This window comes from Coturnix japonica, chromosome 5, assembly GCF_001577835.2.
Source record: "Coturnix japonica isolate 7356 chromosome 5, Coturnix japonica 2.1, whole genome shotgun sequence".
In the NCBI taxonomy this organism is placed as follows: domain Eukaryota; kingdom Metazoa; phylum Chordata; class Aves; order Galliformes; family Phasianidae; genus Coturnix; species Coturnix japonica.
This window is the reverse complement of record NC_029520.1, coordinates 46,384,059-46,396,222: the sequence shown is the minus strand read 5'-3', so window position 1 is coordinate 46,396,222 and position 12,164 is coordinate 46,384,059. Positions and strand designations below refer to the sequence as shown.

The window sequence follows — 12,164 nt, the reverse complement described above, 5'->3', positions numbered from 1 at the left end:
ATGGTAACAAAGGCTTGGATGTCAGCATAATGTCTGTAGTGTAATCATTTAACAACCACAGAGAACACAAGGTGTCACACAGAAACAAAGGAAGGGTCACCCTGAGCAGAGCAGAGAATTATATCAGAGCAAAATATCTATGCTCATTGAACAACGCTTCTGTACTATCATGTCTGGATGCTGAACCTACCTGGGGCTCTAATAATAACCCAAACAAATGCACATAGCTGTTTAACATCATCTTGAGCTTATCCACGCGAGCAAGGGTCATGTACCTTCCTCCCCCACATAAGCAAGCAGCCTGCTACCTTTCAAAGATCATTCAGGTATCCAGTAGTCACTGACATTCAGATGAGCTGGCCATTTAGCTGCTCTTTGCCCTTTGAAGACACATACACACAAACATGTACTGCTCTGTGTCACAAAGCATGTTTCTCAAAGGCTCACACTCTTTTCCTGTGAGAAATCCCAGAAAAATTCCACTGGATGAGCTCATCAGGCCTAATGTCTGTACACTGCTTACCTGTTTAATTCCAAGTCTGGTGGCACTCAACAGTGTGTCCTGTATTGCCTTCAGACTGTTACCCTCCTAATGAAAAGACACCATTCCTTCCCTGGCACACATTTGGCTGGCTGGGAGGCTTGGCTAATGGTGCTCTGCAAATGAAGACAGTTATTAGTATGATTATGGGTGCTACACTAATAATAACCAGGAACTGTGGTCAGGTATTTCAGACATAGAGGAAATGAGAGGAAAAACCTACTTAAAGGAAGGTTAAAGAAACGACTGCTTTTCATGAACCAAGGAGAGAGATTTGCATGTGAAACAGAACATGATGAGCTCTGCGGAAAAATACCTATTAGCATTAACTCCAATTTAAAAATGATTTAATTTTGTCATGCATTTTAGCCCAGAGAACATTGGCTTCTTGCAGGCACGCAGGCAAGCTCATGAATTGCTCATGGGAATACCTTGTCCATATCCAGAGAGAACTACACTACCCCAGACTGAGCACAGGATTCAAGTAGAAAGCTCCTCTTCTGTGCCAGAGAAGCCAGTGACTAAGGGAGCAAGTGAAAGACCAGGGAAGCAAATTAAGGACAATCTTTCCCTACTGCAACTTTAGAGCTTTTGATAGCCAGGTTTTCTTTTGACTCTTCCACAAAGTCCAGGTGCAGTGAAGTCCATATTTTAACCATGTGACATATGTAACAAAAATCAAACTCTCTTTTACCTTTTTTAATGATGATCACTTCAGTTAATGACTCCAATACTCGTGCTGTTAGAAACAGAAAAAAACCATTAACTTTCTCAAAGCTATTGTTTGTACTAAAGACCTCAAGCATCTCCCCTTTCCCATTTTTGGCCTCACGACTCACAGCTACTAAGATTAATCACATCAGTTTCACTGCAACAAACACTGGAGCAAACAGGTAACTTGCAGATGGACAAGGAAAGCGAAGCCAACTCTAGCTAGAGACTAAGACAGTGGGCTGTTCTTCCTTCATGGGGTACCAATGTATTAGGGTCAGAAGCAGCCACACTTGATATAGGAGAGTGTAAGAAAAAGGAGTAGTTTAGATCTCACCTGTAGTCCTGTGTACTCCGTGAAGTAATTGCATATCAAGGACCAATCCAGGCCACTCTATTTCTTCAACACACCAACAAGAAGCAAGTCAGAGAAGTGTTCCTTTGTTACACTTAAACATGGATGGGGAAAAAATGTGCAACGGCAAACATGTCAAATCAGCCATTTACTGTATTAGCCTGTTAATTTCCTTTGGTTCTGATACTCATCCAAAACTCTCATTGCAATTCATCTTCATTCTAAACTCTGCCTGCCGATTTTTTTCCAGAGAAAATCAAAAAGCTCATTAGATTCCTATAGAAGATACAAATCTGCAGCTCAACATAAACTTTGAGTAAACATATTTTATTTCATGCAGTGAAAGTTAATTATTGCAAAAGTAATAGCAAAGTAGTTGATACATCTCCCAGATTTTGTTTGCTCATAGCCCACATATGTGACATCCCAGCTGTGGAAGTAGCTGTACTTTATCTCACATGCAAAGTCTTGGAGGAAAACACATATGGGAAGTGAAAGAGTAAGGAGATGAAGTTCTGTATCATAGCAAGAACAGCGTAGAAATTACTTCAATTCAACAGGTAAAATAAGGAAAACTAATTTAAAAGACCAGGTATCATTTCTTCATATCTCTTACAGCTGCCTGAAGTTGTAATAGTGACAAACCAGTTCTTGTACAAAAGCATCTGCACAAACAGCTGCATTTTCCTTTTGTAAAACTCAATGGAAGCAGCAGAAAATTATTAGAACTTCCTTTCATGAAGAGCCTGTTCTAACAAAGGAATGGTTAATGATTTCTACTAAATAACAGAAACCTTCAGAAACATGGCACTGTAAAATGTTCTCTATCCCCTCTTTGTCTGTGAGCGCATCTTAAAACTTGCGCAATCTAGAGTCCAATCTGGGAAACCTTCATTCACTTGCCTGGATGTGGAGTAGACCACATGGACTATCTTTTTATTCACATTTAATCTGAGCATTTGTGTTTTAAAAGCCTACTGTGTCTGTCATAAAGAATTACATGTAATTGGCTTGCTACTCATCTCATTGAAACTGGGCAGTATAGCAGTATGTTCAATTTAAAAGTTTCTATGTAGGGCAGCATCCAATAAAAGCCCTTAACAGCTGATAAGGTTGTACATTATTCAATTTCTCTGTTGTCACTTGTTTTGTAATTTTTTAACCTTATGCAGAGAAAAGGTGGAACATTTCTAGCCTTGATTAAGACCAGTTATTGGAGATCTATTAAGAAAGTATTGCACTGTGGTTCTGGCATTAAATTCTTAGGTCACAGCAAGTGGCTTTTGAATTTGGCAGGGGCTGGAAGAATGCTTTTCAGTGAGATACCCACCACATCCACCTCCTTCCACAGAGATACTGGGGGAAGAGGGGGCAAAGGGAAAGGTCATTCTATTCTGCCTGCCACATCATGCAATAAATATTAACCAGAGATGATTCGTGAAATAAATAAATAACAAAGAGCTTTTACAAGCCTTGTAGAATCACAGAATCATAGAATCTCTCAGGTTGGAAAAGACCTTAAAGATCATCGAGTCCAGACGTAACCATGCTACCCTAACAGCCCTCCACTAAATCATGTCCCTGAGCACCACATCCAAACGGTTTTTAAACACATCCAGGGATGATGACTCAACCACCTCCCTGGGGAGCCTATTCCAGTGCTTAACAACCCTTTATGTAAAGAATTTTTTCCTCATATCCAACCTAAACCTACCCTGGCACAACTTTAGGCCATTTCCCCTTGTCCTGTCACTTGTCACCATTGAGAAGAGACCAACCCTGCTCTCCCTGTAAGCATCTTTCAGGTATTGAAAGAGAGCACTTAGGTCTCCCCTCAGACTCCTTTTCACCAGACTAAACAGCCCCAGCTCCTTCAGTTTCTCCTCACAGGGCATATTCTCCAAGCCCTTCACAAGCCTTGTTGCCCTTCTTTGCACCTGCTCCAGCACCTCAATGTCCTTTCTGTACTGAGGTGCCCAAAAGTGAACACAGTATATATGCCTGTATATATCTTGCTAGATGATTAAAGAAAAGGAAGTTTAGGAAACAATGACTGCCAGATGTAAATCTCAGAGGTTTCCTTTCTAGCTGGGTTGCAAACGAAGTAAAATGATTTAGGGCTTTATTTGCCCTTACTGCTCCCTTTCCTTCTAATTCATCCTTTCCAGCATCCCAGTAGCCCTGTTCCTGGAACCACACTGCCAGGTCCCCCATTAGCAGCAACTGGTTTTCCTCCCTACTGACTGCTGTGTGAAGAGCATCAGTACTTTCCCAGTGGGACTATACAGTAGTGCCACTTCTGCCAGAATAGGACACTGAAGCAAGTCCTCTCAACTCCATCACCCAAGTGAAGAGGGACTTGCACACTTCATCTCACAGGGCAAAAACCTGACTGCTGCCAATGGAACTGAAGGAGTGTATTAAGCTTGATGAGTTTCAATTTACTTGATTAAATTTCCCTGTTAAAACAAAGAGAAAGAAAGAAAAAGAGAAATGTGTTCAGGAAAAAGCTGGAACGGAAAATAGACTTGTTCCCGGAAGGCACGTGTTTTCCTTGCAAGTACCAAAGGGACCTCAGCTTCATTCCTACCATTCTTACAAGAAGGGGTACATTGCTAAAACTCTCTTCTTTGAGCAGTTTCAGGTAATGAATGTGCAACAAGATGCATAAAAAAAAAGATGTTTAACTGACAGCTCTTCTAACTGTATTATTTTAAATGATGGAGAAAATAATCAAAAAGCTATTGTAAGCATCCAGAAGATAACAAGGAGATGAGTTATAGCCAGCATGGATTTGTCAAGAACAAATTGTGTCAGACTAATGTAATTTCCTTCCCTTACAGGATAATAGACTGTTTGGACATGGGAGAAGCAGTCGGTATCATATATCTTGCCCCTGGTAAGTTTTCTGACACAGTCTCATATAGTATTCTGATAAATAAGAGAAAAAAATGTGGACTACGGAATACTACTAGGGAGTGAATGCAAAACTGGTTAGAATGCCACACTGAACATTACCAATGGTTCACTGTCAAAGGCTGCAGCAAGTAGATTCCACAGAGGTCTCTCCTTACCTCATACTATTTATTGTGAACAAACTGAATGATAAAAGAGCACAGTGTTATTAAACCTCAAGTTGGTGGGAGCTGTTCTGCATCCTCATTGATCTGCAGAATTGCAGAGGAACTTGATCATTTTGAAACAGTCTCCGAGAATAAGATGCAAATCAAGTGAGGTGACAGCTGTTATACAGGCAACCAACAGTTTGTTACAAAATTTAATTGGCTTCGTACTACTTTGTAAGGATCTACTTTGTAAATACTACTTTGTAAGGGTTCTAAAGTTGGCCAAAAGATGAACATAAAAACATAAGAAGTTTTGCCCTTGATAATAAGTATATTTTTGCTTTACTCAATACTTGCAAGGCTTCAGAGTATTACATCCGAATTATGTTTTCCCCAGCTAACTCTAAGGAACACGTGGGCCAGTGAGGTTGAAAGGAGAGCAACAGGAATGACCAGATATCTGGACTTCTAGGAGAAACAGGTAAGCTTCATATTGTAGAGAGATAAAGACTAATGCAAAATGCAACAGTGATCTTCAAATCTGCAAACTGTTGCTTTAAAGAGAAAGCAAACAGTCTCTTCTCTGTAACTCTGTTGGACAGGACAAAAATGAAATATTTATTAATTTAGCAAGAGAGTTTTAGGTGAGACATTAGGAAAAACTTTTTGGTGTTCTAAAGATGAACAATCAAATAGATGTCTTAGGGCTGCCATGGAACCTTCATCACTCTGAGATCCATGTACAGCTGTATGCTGTCCCGCAGTGAGGAATGGACTATGTGACCTCCAGAGATCCCCTCCCAATCCACTTCTCTATAATACCATGAATTCTGTGAATACCTCAATCTAGCTACGTTTAATAAATTAAACTGCAAGGGGAAAAAAAAAAATAAAAAATCTTCTAGAATCAGAGACAGGCCTGAAAACATTTAACATGTTGTAGTCATAGGTCATAAATTTGCTTCCATTCCCTAAGGAGATTTTATTGCCACAAAGACTAACATACCAGAAGCCTCCTCTAATGGTTAAGTAACTTTAGCTCCCTGACAGGTTCCTTGATTCATATTCTGGGAGAAGTTTATGTTTACAGAAACAAATTGGTAGCATCAGAAATACAGTTGGGTCAATCTTCTCAGCTCTCTGTGTCTCCAAAATGTCTCTTTGTAAATCCTCATGTGCCTTGAACAGCAAACACACAACTCCAGACCACTATTAAAGGGCACTTTGAATTATTTTCATTCTATTCTTGTATTTACTCTTTCCTAGTATAACAAATAGCCTTTGGTCAGAATGAAGAGAAGAATGAAGCAGACAATATGCAGTAAAGCTTCAGAAAGCAATATACAATTTTTACAAAAAGCAGAAAGTACTTAATTAATGGATGGGACAATGAAACATTTCCTTTTGGTACCACGAGTACAATGGGAAATAGAAGAAACTTTCTAATTAAAATCTTCCTTTAAAAGTTTTGTTTCATGGAAAGGAATAATTATTGCTGTAAAATATCAGAAGAGTAAAGCAGTCCAAGTAATCAGCCAAGGTGTTAGTTTTCTTTTTGCAACAGCAGGCAGAGTCCATAATACATAATACAGATAAATGCTGTTTTATTCTTTTTCACTTGGGCTCACTAAGAAGTTATAGGGGAATGAGCCCTCTTTCTTTCATTTTGATGAACAAAACCTGATGGGGAGGGAAAAAAAAGCCACTGAACAGTCCTTGCCTGGAGTGAAACTCAACAACTCATTCAAGTTTGAGTTTCAGAGGAAAAAAAGGCCATAATGAACTGACCTTGCAAAATCCTGTCCCTGCGAAGCTCATGGGGTTCATACAAGCTGCATTTGTTCAGAGCAGTCCCAAGAGGACAATGCAAGTCCTGTTTTACTACCACAGGATATAAGGTGGTATCAAATAATGAACCCAAGTATTTCCCTTCTGAACTCAGCCCAAAGCACTTTTAAAGTTTGCTAATACAAAATAATATACCGTGAAGTGGAAATCTTTCTGATATTTTGTCATTTTAAACTGTGGTAATATATTTTCCTTTGGAAAATACAACACTGTACTCATTGTGTGCTTTTTTTGTTTTCTGTTTAATCTATGATGCATATCTGAATGGAATTTTTTTGCCTATAATTCTATAAAATTTACTCTGAAGTGCTGCTTATGCTCTACTGATCACAACTCTGTTTTAAGGGTTGGCTCTTATTTTTTAATCTTCTTTTTACTGCCCTTCTGCTGTAGTAGAACAAGAGGACTAAGAGGGGAAAATATTCTACACATTTAACACTTTGTTTCCCCTTTATTTTTGCTTAGTACTACGAGGCTCTTGCCACATCACACGAACAAACAGGAAATCATACCACTAAAAAGCACTTATGTCAAGTCTGATAGACACGCACATTGACAGATAATTTTGTACTGCAAAAAAAATGAGAGCTCTCCCCTACATTTCAACTGCAATAGTTATCGTACATGTAATAAAAGAAGGAGGCTAGATTTTCAGCTGGTGTAAATTTACCTAACTGTGAAACCTTGAGTTATGGTTTACCAACCTGCATGTCAGGCCAGACTTAATGATAGCTTTAAGACCATAACCTCTGGCCATTGCCCTCTAACGGCCGCTGGTTCTAATGAGCTTATCAAAAAGACATTGATTGATGATTCCCCATGTCATTTCATTCAGCTTCTGCAGGAAATGGTTTGATTTGTTTTCAGACCAAACGAAGCTTACAATCACACTGGGGCCATAAAACAAAAACTATGACAATTACACCAAGGCTAAACTTGACCCTGCATTTACAATTACTTAGCAACTTCCCAGGTGCACAAGTATAGGATTTCATTAGCTGTTAAGATGATGGTGCCCCTCGTGCAAATGCAACTATTAATACAGCCTGTTGAAGCTGCTTCAATTAGGAAGTTCTAAAAGCTTAGAAATCATAGGAAACTCCATGCTTCATCCATCTTGAACAAAGTAAGCCTTTAATTATTTCAGGCAGAGAAGCGATGTTCAAAGGATACCACAGAAATGATTGGCACAAAGTTCTAGCTCCTCTTGTGTCCAATCACAGAGTCCTTGTTATGTGCAGAGAAAGTGAAGAAGGACTGGGCAAAGGAAAGAAGGTGAGTGAGGTAAGCATAGGTGGGGAAGACTGATAGCTTCAAGCAGGTCATTACATGGCCTGAATTAATGACTGGAAACTCCTAGCAGTTTCATACATAAGAGAAGAGGAAATCTGATGTCTGAAGTCCCCTGCCAGAAGTAAATGAATGACATCTGAAGTCCCTCTGCCTTTGAAGTAAACATGACTTTAAACATAAATACATTAAACAGAACACAGCTATTTATAGAAAATCGAATGTAAATGAAAAGGATTTGAGCCTCTATGAAAAAATAAACAAAAAACAACAAAGAAAACAAAAGAAAAAATGTGAATGTGAGGAAAGAACAGTCAGCATTTTTAAGATGGTCATTAACCATGCTTTGTACTTCTGAATGCTCTTTATTTACTCGTCTCAGAGTCTGTAAACATTAGGATTTGCCTACAGAGATGCTGTGGTAGGAGATGATTTATTTGTTCGGCTGCCACTTCTGTCTCTGGTTACCCTTCTGCTCCATCAAGTCTGTTTACAGATGTAATGTGATGGCGTGTATACATGTGCATGGAGAACCAAAAAAGGACCACCCGAAGAGCACGCCCATTCATAAGCAAATATGTTCTGTCTGTACAGTGCACAGAAGGCACACCCATGCTCAGCACAAATCCTACAACTGACCAATAACAAGATCCAGTTACAAGCCACTACAACAGCACCAAATCCTGCTTCATTCAGGTTTTCCATCAAGCTGCATGGGGAACGTGGGAAGACCTGCCCCAAACCCTGCCAGCTCCCACTGGGAACTGCCAAGTTCCGCAAAGCTGTAAGTCCTATATTTGAGTCTTTTCAACAAGCCTGGGCTCTGTGCCTGTCAGTGTGGCTCTGATGTGGTGGAGAGCTCTCCCAGCCTTCAGTTCCCCACTTGCATAGAGACACTGTATTTATTACCTCCCAAGCATTAGGAACTACTACTGTAAGGATTACATGCACACAGAATTGGTATTTTCCAGATCACTGTTAAGTGATACCAAAAGGAAATGCCTTCTCTTATCTGTGTTGGCATTTTTTGTTTCTCCTTTCATGCCTGGAAGAAGAGCATGGGAATCCTGTTTCCTTTAAAAGCAGTTTGAAGAAATCAAACATTGGTGTCATAGTACAGTCAATCTCAACAGGTTGCAAAAGCCTTGTCACTTTACATCACACAATTTGATGAGATGCAGGTTGAGAGATCTGTATCTAAATGGTTTCATGGGTGGTAAGAGGGTCACACATGAAAGCAGCGCCTCTCCCTGCAAGGCACAGGTTGTCCCAGGAGATAATCAGGATTTTCTTCCTGAAACAGTCATCAGATCACTCTGGTTAACAGGCCGTCAAACACAGGAATAAACAGGGACTCATTTTTCAGATTTGGTCATTGTAAGAGATCAGGAGAAATCAGAGGACTTAGGAGACTGGGTGCATGGGGACATATATTCAAATATTTCTATTCTGTCATTAACTTTGTATTTGTGCTTTCTCTCCAGAACTGATGGATTGATTCATTATGCTGCACCACCTGCTTTAGGCAGCATGCAGCTGCCAGGGAAGAAAATGGACAGATATTACATTGTCACAGAACTTACTGAGCTATCACTTACTGCTTCCTTCCTACAAAGGGGAAGATGATATACCTGTTTCCCCCAGCACATTTCTTAACACTGAGTTGGTGCTTTGTTAATAAACCTAGCCCAGTATTTTAACAACTGCAAGGTGAAGGGCTGAAGTAGTAATATGCCTTAAGGTCATGTGGCACACAGTCGTATTTTAATTACCACTGCCTGAGGCTGTCTCCACAGGTATGTTTCCTTCCTGCATAAAACATGAAGCCGGGAGTGATTTCAAAACACGCTGTCAAATAGTCTGTGACTTCAACAGGATGTACGGAGTATTAGACTTTAATTCAAGGGCAAATTATATTTCAGTATTTTATCTTGTAGACTCAGAAGGCGAGAAAAAGAAACACTTTTCTGCTGGTAAACTAATAATGTTTAGCAACACAAAGCATATCGTATGTTCTAGATATCTTTCATTTCCTTAATAAATATCCAAGCATAGCAAGCTCTCAACACCAATATCCTCTCAATAAAAGGTAACCTTATATGGTCACTACACGATACATGATTTATAAGATGTCATGTTAAAGTAAACTCAAACTCACCAAACACACTGAAGGAAGGAAATGGTTGTCTGGCTCCATATGGCGTTTTCATGTTTCTATTAAAACCAGACTATTCAAACACCGTGGACACTGACACAGGTTTCAGCTCTAAAAGAAGGATAAAGAGAGTCTTATCCATACCATCTGTACCAACAGCATAAAACTTTTGCTGGCAGTACATGAATGCGGTTAAAACACTTAGGGTCACCTTACTGATGGGGATTAAAAAGACATTGCTCCCGCAGACTACTTCTGCACAAAGAGTTATACTCTGTTTACTCTGAGTGGATCATGGAAGCCCTTTGCTAGCCAAATATCATGGGAATAAAACAAAAAGGATTGGGGAGAGTTGAACTATAAATACCAACTCTTTCAAGGCATTTCTTAAAAAGAGGATATAGTATTGCAAAAGCTGAAACCTAAGCTTTGTTAGCATAATTGACACCTAAATTCGGTGTCTGAATTTCTGTGAAGAAACGCTCTCAGCTATTTGGAACGAAAATATTGCACTGCTTCTGCAAAGGTGTTCAATCTACAAATGTATCACATTAAATAAATAAAAGGTCGCTTATTCATTATGGATGACAATAAATAAATAAATAAATCCATACATCTAGGGAGTTGAAAACACTTTTTTTTTTCCCCCTAGCTATTCTCTCTGCACTCATTCCCTGGCAGATCCTTCCAGGCATGCTCCTACCACAAACCACTTTGGGGACTCCCAGGCTCAGCCCCTGCCGGGCTCCACCCAGAAATCAGCAAAAGAAACCTGATGTGAACTGAGGTGGTGGCTGAATAATATTTTTCCTTCCCTATAGGGGGCAACCCTTCACCACTTCAGTGAATCAGGGGCTGTAGCAAGTCTCGGTTCAGGCCCAGGAACGTGCTGCATCATGGCAATGTAAATGAAATCAAAGAGAGGAACAGATTTCAGTGCACATCACAGCAGGTCATTGCACTTGTTTGGTGGTGTGCTGCACACAGCTAGCATAGTTGCTTGTTATTTTTAAAACCACTGCCAAATCATGCTGTTGTAAAGCCCAGCTGAGCTTACAATCTGCAGTAAACCCAGTGAGGTGCTAGATCTCCTCGATTTTGTAGAGGAGGACTCATCCTGCGTCTTTTCAAGGCAGCCTTTTGCACTGCACCTAAAGTTACACTAACTCTGACAAGCATTCCTCTTTTCTTAGAGATTAGTGTGTCAAACACGTACTTTTTGACATTGTTTTGGTTCACTCACTTCAATAGACAGAAGTGGTCATTAGCCTTTTTAGTCTCCCAATACTTCTACTTATATTAACACAAGCACCTAAAAGTTCTTCTGTTAATGAGAATGGCGGAGACCCAGAAAACACTGTTGATTCTTTGAACTTCATGTCTTATTACAAGTCTCATAATGTCAATGCTCCACTAAAATCTTAAGTATTACAGCCTTTTGAGCCAGCAGTACTTAAACACAGACTTAAATACCTCCTCCCCCCTTCCCCCTACCCTTTCCCTCCTCCCTTTTTCTTCCAGCATCAAATACTATAATATGGATCGTGTAATGGCTTCTACTTACCCTTCCAGATATGGGACACATTACATGCTCACTCAGGGTCATCAGTGGAGCCCAGAAGGCAACACGTATTTATTCTCACTGCCTTCTGTGGTGCAGCAGGAGCTGTGTGTGTTCATAAACGGTCTGTAGCAGGCCCAGCATTACCAGTTGCCATCTTATGGGACTTTCATCCAGCCTTCTGGTTCCTACACCACTGCACAGCTCTTCAGGGTTTCAGCACATATTTGGAAGAGAAGCATAATGTGCATCTGGAGGTTTTCAAGAAAAAAGATAGATGTGGCACTGAGGGACATGGTTAGCGGGCATGTTGGGGATGGGTTGATGGTTGAACTAGATGTTCTTACAGTCTTTTCTAACTTTAATGATTCTATGATTTCTAACACTGATAGTGCAGCATGAAAAGGGAGGCAGCTGATCCCAACAGAGCAATTTAAGAGAATGGAAATCAACACGTGGAACATATCACAAAGCCAATGGGGACAACTGGAAACCTTTTCAGGGTGGTTCATGGTGTGCAGGGGGAATTCTGACTGACACAGAGCCACTGATACAGAGATGGGCATAGTTTGTTCAGGCTGACTGCTGTGGTTTGTTGGTGTGTTAGAGTGCTTTTGTCTATAGGCTTGTGCAAGAAT

General features: G+C 40.1%; 1 long non-coding RNA gene across 1 annotated transcript; it reads right to left on the bottom strand.

The window, feature by feature from the left end:
- Positions 1-529: 529 nt before the first annotated feature.
- LOC107315285 lies at positions 530-2,608 on the bottom strand. The gene is made up of 3 exons (XR_001555857.2): positions 1,590-2,608; positions 1,236-1,280; positions 530-657 (listed from the first exon to the last, which is right to left on the bottom strand). It is a non-coding gene; the product is annotated as an uncharacterized LOC107315285 (long non-coding RNA).
- Between the last annotated feature and the right edge of the window lie 9,556 nt (positions 2,609-12,164).